Source organism: Oxyura jamaicensis, unplaced genomic scaffold (genome assembly GCF_011077185.1).
Source record: "Oxyura jamaicensis isolate SHBP4307 breed ruddy duck unplaced genomic scaffold, BPBGC_Ojam_1.0 oxyUn_random_OJ67019, whole genome shotgun sequence".
In the NCBI taxonomy this organism is placed as follows: domain Eukaryota; kingdom Metazoa; phylum Chordata; class Aves; order Anseriformes; family Anatidae; genus Oxyura; species Oxyura jamaicensis.
In genome coordinates, this window is record NW_023308355.1 from 3,634 (window position 1) to 16,465 (window position 12,832).

General features: G+C 42.0%; 2 long non-coding RNA genes across 2 annotated transcripts in view; one reads left to right on the forward strand and one right to left on the reverse strand.

Annotated features, from left to right (window-relative positions):
• LOC118159095 overlaps window positions 1-2,415 on the reverse strand; it is a 3,242-nt gene extending 827 nt beyond the window's left edge. The window contains exons 1-2 of the long non-coding RNA XR_004746993.1: window positions 2,284-2,415; window positions 1,292-1,294 (exon numbers count right to left, since the gene is read on the reverse strand). This is a non-coding gene — a long non-coding RNA (uncharacterized LOC118159095). The remainder of the gene's footprint in view (window positions 1-1,291; window positions 1,295-2,283) is intronic.
• Window positions 2,416-9,794: 7,379 nt separating this feature from the next.
• On the forward strand, window positions 9,795-10,574 carry LOC118159094. The gene is made up of 2 exons (XR_004746992.1): window positions 9,795-10,208; window positions 10,239-10,574. It is a non-coding gene; the product is annotated as an uncharacterized LOC118159094 (long non-coding RNA).
• Window positions 10,575-12,832: the final 2,258 nt, after the last annotated feature.

Consider the following 12,832-nt stretch of genomic DNA (forward strand, 5'->3'; position numbering starts at 1 on the left):
TTGGAGGGAAAAGGTATGGAATTAAGTTGGCCTCTGACTGAGCCTCTGGTGCTGGCATTAGAAAAGCACAGGCTGGAGAAAGATAAAGGAAGTGTTAATAGGGTTGTTGAAGGTGTTAAAGGTGTGGCATGTAGTATTTGATAAAGCTGTTTGAAGTTGAATGAGCAGGGAAAGAGGATGTAGGGATGTTAATTGTTCTGCCTCAACCCGAGGCTGAGATCACAAAATCACAGTTGTGAGCCCTCTGGGGCAGAGGGACCATGATGGGTCCAAAAGAGCTGTCATGGAAAGAGAAAAGCAGCTAACTCTTAAAACAACCTGAGTTCAGTTCAATGGGATAGCTCAGGGAACTTTCAACGATTGCATTCCCCTGACCGACCCCCTCTGAGACCCTAATCACCCCGGAAATTATGAATGGCTATGTAAATACCAAAATCTGATTAAATTGGGAATTGAGAACCGGTTCTGAAAGCTATAAATCATTCAATCCTGCATAGTATCCAACAAGGTCTGAAAGAAACCCCTATGGAATTTTTGGGCCAACTAATACAAGCACACTGCCGGTAACCCTTGGTGCGCAAGCTAGGAGGAACTATCCCACTTGCGCCCGGCTTGTGTGCGTAGCGCTGAATAAACATACCTGCTTTATAACCATTCCGAGGTTATAGAGGAACGACTCATTCTGTGTCGTACCAATTAACCAAATCTGAACTGTTTTAGATAGAAGGGAATTTAAAAACTTAGCATATTTTAACATAAGCTATGTAATTTACACATCCAAGGACATGCGCATACCAGGAGTTCCTCACCCAATCTTTTCAGACACATCCTTCAGGCCTGGGTCATCATTAACACATCCAAAGTTTCTAGACTTCCTTCTTTCTAACTAAACATAGTAAAGGTTTGGCCTATCTGTTCAGAAAACATTTCAGATTTGGTTCTATTATTCTATCAGGGAGCACTTTCATAGGATGTAGCAGGAGCAACAACCCAGTTATGTGACAAAAACACCAAAAATAATGTTTTGAGAAAACTTCAACATCGAAGAATCACAGAATCACAGAATTTTGGGGGTTTGGAAGGAACATCAAGAGATCATTGGGTCCAACTCCCTGCCAAAGCAGGTTCCCTAGAGCAGGTTGCCCAGGTAGGCATCCAGATGGGCCTTGAATATCTCCAGGGAAGGAGACTCCACAACCTCCCCAGGCAGCCTGTTCCAGTGCTCCATCACCCTCATTGTGAAGAAGTTCTTTCGCATATGTGGACCCAGTACAGCATATTGGAGTGGAACTTCCTGTGCTCCGTTTTGTGGCCATTGCCCCTTGTCCTGTCCCCACAGACCACTGAAAAGAGGTTGCTACAGGTATTATATTCAACCAAACAAAAAGGGTTATATACAGCCAAAACATACATATTCATTGGATTTCTGAGAAATAATCAACATATTCATATTATTTCCCATAACTCGTTAAAATATGTAAATTTTCCTGACACGTGTGCATTTTTTTTTCCACTAGTGGTCTTCTGGGGTCTCTGGCGTTCATCAATAGTCACTATGTTTGCTGCTTGAACCCAGTTCTTGGGCAGGCTCAGACCATTTCCTTCTTTCTTGTTCCAACTTAGCCATGCATGCTAAGCTAAGTCATTTATACATACAAAGACGTGCATATCATGAATTCCTCACCTATTCTCTTCAGACACATCCTCCAGGCCTAGGTAACCTTGCCCCCCTCTCCCCCCACCCCCCCCCCCCGGGACACAGTTCTGTTTGGTCTTACATATAAGGCTGACTAATTAGTGAGTAAGGTATATGGGAATAGAAATGTTGTTTTTGCATAGTTACATTGTTTAGAAGGAGGGAATGCAGTACTGAGATATGCTTATAGTGATAAGAAAGCTTAGCAATTTGGGGGCTTGTCCGGGATCCAGTCACCTACTGGGGAGCCTCACTGCCGCAGCAGCAGGAAGGCATGCCCCGCTGATTTCAGCGGTCCTGTGCATCGACGGTGGTGGCGGTTCTACGGAAAGCTGACAGAGGGCCCGAGACTGGTTAAAGAGGCAGGATCCGTGAAGTAGTGGGGAAAGGAAGAAGGTAGGCACTCCAGGTTTTTAAGAATCGATCCGGCAACTCTGTGCACAGACCAAGGTAAGAAATATTAAGTATTGCTTTGGGGGTCGGGTGATCTGGTGTATGGTAAGCCCTTGCACGGGGAAGTGCTGGCACTACACCAGGGGAATCTGGTGTACGGTAATCCTTGCACGGGGAAGCGCTTGGAAGTACACCAGGGAATCTGGTAAACTCAGGTGTGCGGTAACGCTTGCACGGGGAAGTGCTTGGCGGTACACCCCCATTTTTCAGTACGTTGGTGTGTGGTACACTGCAGAAGGGAAATTTCTGTAGCACATACTGCCGAGGGTTAGGAAAGATGGGAAATATGAGTTCCGGGGGACAGGGAGATATCCCTGGGGGAGTGCCTACCGACTGTCCTTTAGGAAGGATGCTGAGAAATTGGAAAAATAACCCCAAAACTAAAGAGAAAGATAGGAAGAAGATGGTTAAATATTGTGTATCAGTCTGGACAAAAGAACCAATTAAAGGAACTGCAGTATTTTGGCCAAAATACGGGTCTGACAAAGATTGGGTATGTCAGGCCTTAAACTTGTATGTTAATAACAAATTTCCATTTTCGGAAGAAGAATCGGAGTATGCAGCTTGTTGGATACAAGGATCTAATTTGATTTTAAGCAAAAATCAGAATAAAGAAGAAAAGAAAGGGGAAGGGACAAGTGATAAATGGGACCTTTTGGATAACTTACCTCCTCCTTATAACCCCCAGGCTGCAGCAACAGCAGCAGTCACTGTAACACCTTCTCTAAGAGAAGAAACAGGAACTGTAAATGACATTAACTCTGGGAACAGGGGGTACCCCAGACTTGTACAAGAATTGGAACAATGCAAAAAAGACCTTGAGAATTTTCCACTCCCTGGTACTAATACTACTAACACTAATGAAGCTGCTATGTATCCTCTCCGTGAAGTGCCGCTGGGACCTAGACAAATAGGATATGTAAATGTCCCCCTTTCTAGCGGAGAAGTGTGAAATTTTAAAAAGGAAATGAAATCTCTGATTGAGGATCCCATTGGATTAGCAGAACAGTTAGATCAGTTTTTGGGACCCAATCTATATTGCTGGGGAGAAATGATGGCAATTCTGAATCTGCTATTCTCAGGGGAAGAACGAGGAATGATCAGAAGGGCAGCAATGCGGGAATGGGAAAAGGATCATCCTCCAGGAGATGGAGTGATTCCAGCAGAACAAAAGTTTCCAAATGTGGACCCCAATTGGGACAACAATAATATACAGGATAGGACTAATATGAGAGACTTGAGAGATCTGGTAATTAGAGGAATTAGAGAAGCAGTACCTAAGTCTCAGAATTTTATTAAAGCATTTGAGGTTCAGCAGAATAAAGATGAAACCCCAAGTGATTTCTTGGAAAGGCTCAGGGATAGGATGTGAAGGTATTCAGGAATGAATCCTGATGACCCTGTAGCGCAGGGTCTTTTGAAGATTAATTTTGTAATGAAAGCATGGCCGGACATACAAAGGAAACTTCAGAAATTGGAGGGATGGAATGAACAGCCGTTAGAAAGACTTTTGAGGGAAGTGCAGAAAGTGTATATCAGAAGGGAAGATGAAAAGCAGAAACAAAAGACGAAAATGATGATTTCCACAGTGAATCAAGTGGTGGGGCAGAGAATGAGGAACCGATGGGAAAACGGGTTTCAAGAAAAACAAGGTTTGGGATGGAATCAGGAAGAAAAAGGAAACAGGAATGTGAGATCAAAGCGGCCGCTGCCTCCTCAGTCACGGCAGCTACAGGGAAGATGTTATAAATGTGGGAAAACAGGACATCTTAAACGAGAATGTCCTGAATGGAAAAGGGAAGAAAGATTGTTTACCATCATAAACTCTGAATAGGGGGGTCAGGGGCTCTTTGAACAGTGGTCCCACCCAGAGCCCTTGATAAATTTAGAAGTGGGACCTAATAAAGAAAAGGTTGTATTTTTAGTAGATACAGGAGCAGCCAGATCCTCTTTAGCTTATAAAATTTCGGGACTCAATTTAACTAATAATACTCTACGAGTAACAGGGGTAGAAGGACTTGGTATGGTAGTGCCACTTTTTGAAACCACTGAATTATCTTGGGAAACTAAAACCGTCACTGGGCAACTGTTATATGTACCTGAAGCAGGGACTAATTTATTAGGGAGAGATTTAATAGTCAAATTGGGATTACAATTGAAGACCTGTGAAAAAGGAATAACAATCGCAATGAAATTGTTAACAGAAAATGATGAAAAAGAAATAAATCCCATGGTATGGGTAAGGGAAGGAAATCGAGGAGGGCTTAACATAACTCCCTTAAAGATAACTGTTCAAGAAGGGAGCGGAATAGTTAGACAGCGACAGTATCCTATCTCTTATGAAGGAAAAATGGGCCTGAAACCTATAGTGCAAACTTTAGTTAAAGATGGTCTTTTGGAGCCTTGTATGTCACCATATAACACTCCAATTTTACCAGTACGAAAGCCAGATGATTCATACCGATTAGTACAAGACCTAAGAAAAGTTAACGAGATAACACAGAAGCGCCACCCTGTGGTTCCTAACCCTTATACCCTGATGAGTAAAATCACTCATGAGCACAAATGGTTCAGTGTTATAGATTTAAAGGATGCCTTTTGGGCATGCCCATTAGATCCTGGAAGTCGAGATATTTTTGCATTTGAATGGGAAGACCCTGAGACAGGTCGCAAACAGTAATATAGATGGACTGTTCTGCCTCAGGGATTTACTGAATCTCCCAATTTATTTGGGCAAGAATTGGAAAAGATTTTAGAAACATTTCATATTCCAGAAGGGGTGACGTTGTTACAGTATGTAGATGATTTATTGGTATCTGGGGAAGAAAGATCAAAGGTAAAAGAAGCCACCAATAAACTTCTGAATTTTTTAGGAGAACACGGGCTAAGGGTATCTAAAGATAAATTACAGTATGTAGAAAAACAAGTTAAGTATTTGGGACATTTAGTCTCTGAGGGCAGACAGAGAATAAACCCTGAGAGGATTCAGGGAATTGTGCGACTTCCTCTCCCCAAAACAAAGAAAGAGTTGAGAAAATTTTGGGGTTTAATTGGATATTGCAGACTGTGGATAGAAGCATATGCACAGAAAACAAAGAAATTATATCTCAAATTATTGGAGGAAGAACCTAATATACTGAACTGGACTAAAGAGGAAGAAGAAGTAATGGAAAAATTAAAAAAAAGACCTTATTACAGCACCAGTCTTAGCTCTTCCTGCCCTAAAGAAATCATTTTATCTTTTTATAACTGTAAGTGAGGGTGCTGCTTTGGGGGTGTTAACCCAAGAATGGGGAGATAAAAAGAAACCTGTAGTGTATTTGTCTAAATTGTTAGACCTTGTATCCCAGGGATGGCCAGAATGCGTTCAGGCAGTAGCAGCAACTGCCTTATTAGTGGAAGAGAGCAGGAAATTAACCTTTGGAGGACAATTGATTGTTGTTACCCCTCTCCAGGTGAAGGCTATTCTCACTCAGAAAGCAGGAAGGTGGCTGACAGACTCCAGAATACTAAAATATGAAGCTATACTAATTGAAAAGGATGATTTAACTATAACTACAGAATCTGTTTTGAATCCTGCCTCCTTCTTGTCAAAGGGAATTGAGGATCCAATAAATATAGAACATAACTGCTTAGATTTAATAAATTACCAGACAAAGGTAAGATTAGATTTACAAGAGGTGCCCTTAGAGGAAGGGGAAATATTGTTTATAGATGGATCTTCTAAGGTGGTACAAGGAAAGAGATGTAATGGTTATGCCATCATTGAAGGAACAGATGGGAATGTTGAAGAAATGGGAAAACTGCCTAGCAATTGGTCAGCTCAAACCTGTGAATTATATGCATTAAATCAAGCATTAAAATTATTAAGAGGGAAACAGGGAACTATATATACTGACTCACGATATGCATATGGGGTGGTACATACATTTGGAAAAATATGGGAAGAAAGGGGCTTAGTAAACAGCAAGGGAAAGGAATTAGTCCATGAAGAATTATTTAGACAGATTCTGGAAAGTCTGTTACTACCAGAGGAGGTTGCTGTGGTGCATGTGAAAGGACATCAAAAAGGAAACTCCCTAGTTGAATGGGGAAATAGGATCGCAGATGAAAAGGCTAAAGAAGCAGTTTTGCAATTGGAAGTAGAAGCAAAGATGCTTCTTGTACCTGAAATAAAACCTCCACCTGAAAAGCAGATATTCAGCAAAAAGGAAATAGAAGCCTTTAGGGAATTAGGAGCAAAAGAGTCCGAAGGGCGGTGGACTCTCCCTGATGGGAGAGAAATGGTAAACAAACAGATAATGAGAGAAATTTTAGCTGTTCTACACCAAGGAAGTCACTGGGGAGTCCAGGCAATGTGTGACGCTGTATTAAGGAAATACATATGTATAGGCATGTATACTGTAGCTAAACAAGTGTGTAATAGTTGCATAACATGCCAACGAGTGAATAGGAAGGCTCTACGGAAACAACCCCTGGGCGGACGGGACCCAGGGCTTCGACCTTTTCAGAGTATCCAAATAGATTTTACTGAATTACCTAAAGTGGGCAGATTTAAGTACTTGCTGGTGTTGATTGACCATTTGTCAGGATGGGTAGAAGCTTTTCCTTCAGCATCAGCAACAGCTAGTGTGGTGATAAAGGTAATCCTGGAACAAATAATTCCTAGATATGGGATTGTTGAAAATATAGATTCAGATCAAGGAAGTCATTTCACTTCATCTATTTTACAAGGATTAATGGGAGCCTTGGGAATAAAATGGGAATTTCATACTCCATGGCATCCTTCCTCATCAGGGAAAGTGGAGCGAATGAATCAAACATTAAAGAAACATCTGTCAAAGCTTGTTCTAGAGACTAAGCTTCCCCGGACAAAGTGTTTACCTTTAGCACTTCTCAGAATTCGAACTGCTTCTAGAAAAGATGTAGGAGTGTCACCATATGAGATGTTGTTTGGACTGCCGTACCTGGGTAGAAACGGTGAGATACCTATTTTTGAAACTAAAGATATTTTTCTCAAAAATTATATACTTGGATTATCTTCTTCCTTAGCATCTCTCAGGGTTCATGGACTGTTGGCTCAAACTCCACCTTTGGAATTCACAGTACATTCATTCCATACAGGAGATTGGGTCCTGATACGCACCTGGAGAGAATCAAAACTTCGGCCTGAATGGGAAGGACCATTCCAAGTACTGCTAACCACTGAAACAGCCGTAAGAACTGCGGAAAAAGGTTGGATTCATTATACTCGAGTGAAAGCATCTACCGACCCTAGTGCTTGGGAAGTTGTTCCTACAGAAGACTTGTTGAAAGTTAAAATCAAAAAGAAAAATCCCGTAATAGACTCTGAGCAGGATAAAAGCTTATAGTTGTAAACTAACATTTTATTTTCACAGGTAACTAAAAAGGACAGACCTATAACAAATTGAATGTTACAATTTGAAACAAATGACCATGGATCCACCACCCTACTCAGATAAAATGATGATATTAGAGGAAATGGAGAGCAAAGAAAGTGAAGAAGAGGAAGATATTTACCAAATTACACCTTAAATAAATAAATAAAATAAAATAAAATAATATTTTTTTTGCAAAAATCAACAGTTTATAAAAAAAAGGGGGGGGGAATTGTGGGAATAGAAATGTTGTTTTTGCATAGTTACATTGTTTAGAAGGAGGGAATGCAGTACTGAGATATGCTTATAATGATAAGAAAGCTTAGCAGGCGACCTTGTAAAATGCAGACAACTAGACTCCTTAGGACAATTAGGTGAAAATCACGGTGTCAAGTCAAGTCAGATAAGTGAAGAAACATTACCACTTCAAGCAGTAAAAATGTCAAAAGAAATTTGAAATTTAACAGGCCACTGAAGGCCATGCATTGTTTGTGAAGTATCAAATAGATTGTGAACCTGGATTACTCACTCACTCAGTGGGGAAACAGGGGCGGGTCTTGTCATCAAAAAAGTATATAAACTGTGTTTTGGAACTTGTAGATGCGCTCTCTCCTGCTTGTGGGGCGCCCGCCATTGCAATCGCGAATAAATTACTACTTCACTGAGATCCTCGCCTGAGCCTAAGTTACGGAGTGTTTCTCACAGGTAACACCAGAGATACAAAGTTTCTAGACTTCCTTCTATCTAACTGAGCATAGTAAAGGTTTCATATTTGCTCTGTTATTCTAGCAGGGAGAGAACCATATGTCCTTCTGACTCGATATCAGTGAGATCTCACTTGAGTTTAATTTTGTTTACAAAACAGGGATTCAATTTCTTTGTTCAGAATGTAGAGTTCAGCATATCTTCCCCCAAAATTTAGCATTTATTCACTGAATGTAATATACAATCGATGTTTGTTCATTTTTTTTATAAGAGCAAGGAGTTCTGTTTGAAGAGTGGGGGTAGTGAAGGTTTCTTGCTGAGATAAGAAACTGTGAAGCGCCTGGCTGGACATTATGCCCCTTCCCCCCTTCTTTTCTATAAGTTGTTAAACTGGTTTGGCAACATGCTGGGCCGACATGACCAAATAAGGAAAAAGGAGTTGAGTCACAATGCAGAGGAAGACTACGGCCTTCATCTCCTGGACCACCAGAGAGACTGACACAACCCCCTAGCAACAGGGTGCGCAGTTGCAGAACATACCTGGATATACCACGTGTTCACCAGACTATAAAAGGGGACTCTGGAGGGGGGGGTGTGCACGCCGTTGGCAGAGCAGAGACTCCCTGGCTGCCCAGCGCTGTTTTGCTTGCAGGCTGCTTACTCAATAAACTTATTTGTATGATTGAAGCAATGATCTCTGAAATTAATTGAGAGGTAACTTATGACATGAATACTGAATCAATATTCTCAGAACTTATATATAAACTCATAAATTGAATAATGAATTAAAAGGAACTAAAGATGAGCCATCTGTGTGAACTGGTTCTTTGCACTAAAAAAAAAACAAACACACAAACAATGGAATGAAGCAGCCCTTTCAGTCTCTTATTAAAACTAACTGAGATTTTGCATACAGGCTATATTTGACATCACCGTTAAGAACTGCAGTACCTATTTAATTTGAAACACTGGAAGGACAGGTCAACAGTTCAGATGACTTTAAAAAGGGAATTGCTGGAATATAGCTTAAGTAATGTAAGAAAGAGTGTTTTTGTGTTTTTACAAAGAGATGTTACATTGTTTAGGAGGAAGGAATGTGGTATTGAGATATGCTTGCAGTGATAAGAAAGCTTACCAGACAACCTTGTAAAATGCAGACAATAACCAGACTCGGTGCAGTTAGGCAAAAATCATGGTGTCAAGTCAGATAAGGGAAGAAACATTACCACCTCAAAGAGTAATAAAAGTCAAAAGAAACTTGAAAAATAGCAGGCTGGCAAATGAAAGCCATATATTATATGTGAAGCGTCGGATAGGTTGTGAACCTGGACTATCCAGTCAATGGGGAAACAGGGGAGGGTTCCGGTCGTCAAGAAATAAAGTACAGGTGATATATGGAGTAATAATTCGTGTCAAGAAGATGGTTGATATTCATAAAGAATGGGGAGATGTGGGAGTGTGGCCATGGGTGTCAAGCCCCATGGTTGATGATAACATCAGACTCTTAACGATGAGGCCATCAGGAATGTAAAGAGTTTAGAGGGAACAAAGAAGGGTGATTAAGGAGACGCCTTGCCGTCTCGAGTTGCTTGTTCTCCCATCGTTAAGGCATGGAAGTTGCTGGGGGTTTGCTGGTTGAAACTGTTAAATTTTGTTGTTTAATGTTATATGATAATCATATTATTAGTGTATTTTCAAGGGTTAACGAAACACAGGAAAAGACGGCCTCGCACGGTTTGGTGTCTATCACGTTTTGTTGCTTTCGGGAACCTTGTGGAGGGCAGAGCATGTGCAGAAGAAGAGGGAGCCGGTTGAAGCCGCCCCTGCGGTCTGGACGAGATCCAGGAACCCACAGGGTCTGTGCAGGAACAAAAGGTTGCTAGCAGTGATGGGGGGGAACCGTGAGCCTTCATCCCCACGACTCCCAATGACCACCACCAAGAGACACTGCGCAGGTGCCAAAAGGAGGAGTTTGTGAAAAGCAGGTGCCAAAAGGAGGAGTTTGTGAAAATACCAATTATAATACGAAGCGGGGATAGGCCATACATATGTATAGACGTACTCGGGTTTCTTATGAATATGTAAAAGCAGTGTTGTATATATGTAGAATGTTTGACGGTTGTGTGTGCGTGTTGGTAGAGCGTAGACTCCCCGCGCACCCAGCGCTGTTTACTTGCCTTATATAAATATTAGTAAATTCAGATTGAGTTGTGTCTTCATTTATAACAGTATATAAACTGTGCTTTGTAACTAGTAGGTACATTCCTGCTTGCGGGATGCCCTCTATTGCAATCTTGAATAAAAATGCTACTTCACTGAGATCCTCGTCTGAGCCTTTTATTGGCTAAAGAGTGTTCCTCACAGTAATGACTAGTCTTCCTCCAGAGCTAACTCAATAGAATGTTATGCTGGTTTTATTGAGTCTGAGATATGAATAAATCTTCATGCTCATATCATCTCACTACAAGATTACAAATTCAGTTTCGACCTGCTTTTAAAGATTCTGTGACAGCGTTCTAGCTCATGTATCAATATCTGATGGACTCCTGGGGGCAGCAGAAGCTTAGTTGTATGTTGGTTGCAAATATGTTTTCATTTTTTTCTAAAGCATCGCACTGGTATTAACGAAAAGTCCTGGGTTGTTGAATTTGCAAATTGGATTCTTATAAACTTATAGTGGATTGACCTGGCCGGCAACTAAGCACCACTTAGTGATTTGCTCACCCTCCCCCCTCCCTCTCTGGGATGGGGGGAGAGAATTAGAAAGAAATGAAAGCCTGTGGGTTGAGATAAAGACAGTTTATTAGGACAGAAAAGAAAGGAAAATAATAACAATAATAATGATAATAGTACTACTAATAATTATGTGAACAAAGCAAGTGATGAACAATGCAATTGCTCACCACCCACTGATCGATGCCCAGCCTATCCCCGAGCAGCCAGTCCCTCCACCCCAGCCAGGCCCCCATATTAATTGTTTAGCATGATGTCAGATGGTATGGAATACCCCTTTGGCCATTTTGGGTCAGCCATCCTGGATCTGTCCCCTCCCAGCTCCTGCTGCACCCCCAGCCCGTCTGCTTGCAGGACAGTGTGCGAAGCTGAAATATCCTTGGCTTAGTGTAAGCACTGCTCTGCAACAAGTAAAACATAAGTATGTTATCTCATCCTAAATCCAAAATACAGTACCATAGCAGCTACTAGGATGAAAATTAACTCTATGCAAGTTGAAACCAGGACAAAAGGCAAACTGAAGTAATTTCTAAAGTCTTTATTACATTTGCATTGCTGTAACCATCCCCACAGGGCATTTGCTGCCATCCATGACTCAGTATAGATATAGAGAACTGGCCACTTTTCTTGTTCAGCAATATCTAAAGCCAGCTGGATGGCTTTCACTTCTGCAAATTGACTCGATTCACCTTCTCCCTCAGCAGCTTCTGCAACTCGTCGTGTAGGACTCCATTCAGCAGACTTCCACCTCCGATGCTTTCCCACAATGCGACAGGACCCATCAGTGAACAGGGCATATTTCTTCTCATTTTCTGGTAGCTTGTTATACAGTGGGGCTTGTTCAGCACAGGCTACCTTCTCCACCGGTGATATCCCAAAGTTTTTCCTTCTGGTCAGTCCACAATCACTTCCAGGATTCCTGGGTGACTGGGGTTTCTTATTCGAGCCCACTGAGTATTCAGTGCAACCCACTTACTCCATATAGCATCAGTGCCTGGTAAAATTATGGAGAAGATTTTCCTGGGAGTTATTGAAGCGTACCTGGGGGACAATGAGGTCACTGGTCCCAGCCAACATGGGTTCATGAGGGGTAGGTCCTGTTTGACTAACTTGATTTTCCTTTTATGATAAGATCATCCATCCAAGGGAAACCAGCTAATGTGATCTTTTTGGACTTCAGCAAAGCTTTTGACAGTTTCCCATAGGATTCTACTGGAAAAAAATGTCCAGCATACAGCTAAACAAAAATATCATATGATGGGTGAGCAATAGGCTAATGGCCAGGGATCAAAGGTTTGTGGTAAATGGGGCCGCGTCAGGATGGTGGACAGTCACTAGTGGGGTCCCTCAAGGCTCCATTTTAGGGCCAGTCCTCTTCAATGGCTTTATAAATGATTTGGATGTAGGACTAGAAGGTGGTTTGAGTAAGTTTGCTGATGATACTAAACTGGGAGGAGTTGTGGACTCGGATGAGGGTGGAAAGGCCTTGCAGAGAGATCTGGACAGACTGGAGAGCTGGGCGATCACCAACCACATGAAGTTTAACAAGAGCAAGTGCCGGGTCCTGTACCTGGGACGGGGCAACCCTGGCTATACGTACAGACTGTGCGACGAGACGCTGGAGAGCAGCCCCGCAGAGATGGATCTGGGGGTTGTGGTAGACAGCAAGTTGAATATGAGCCAGCAGTGTGCCCTGGCAGCCAGGAGAGCCAACGGTATCCTGGGGTGCATCAAGCATGGTGTTGCTAGTCGGTTGAGGGAAGTGACCACTCTACTCTGCGCTGGTGCAGCTTCACCTCGAGTACTGTGTGCAGTTCTGGGCACCACAGTACAAAAAGGACATTAA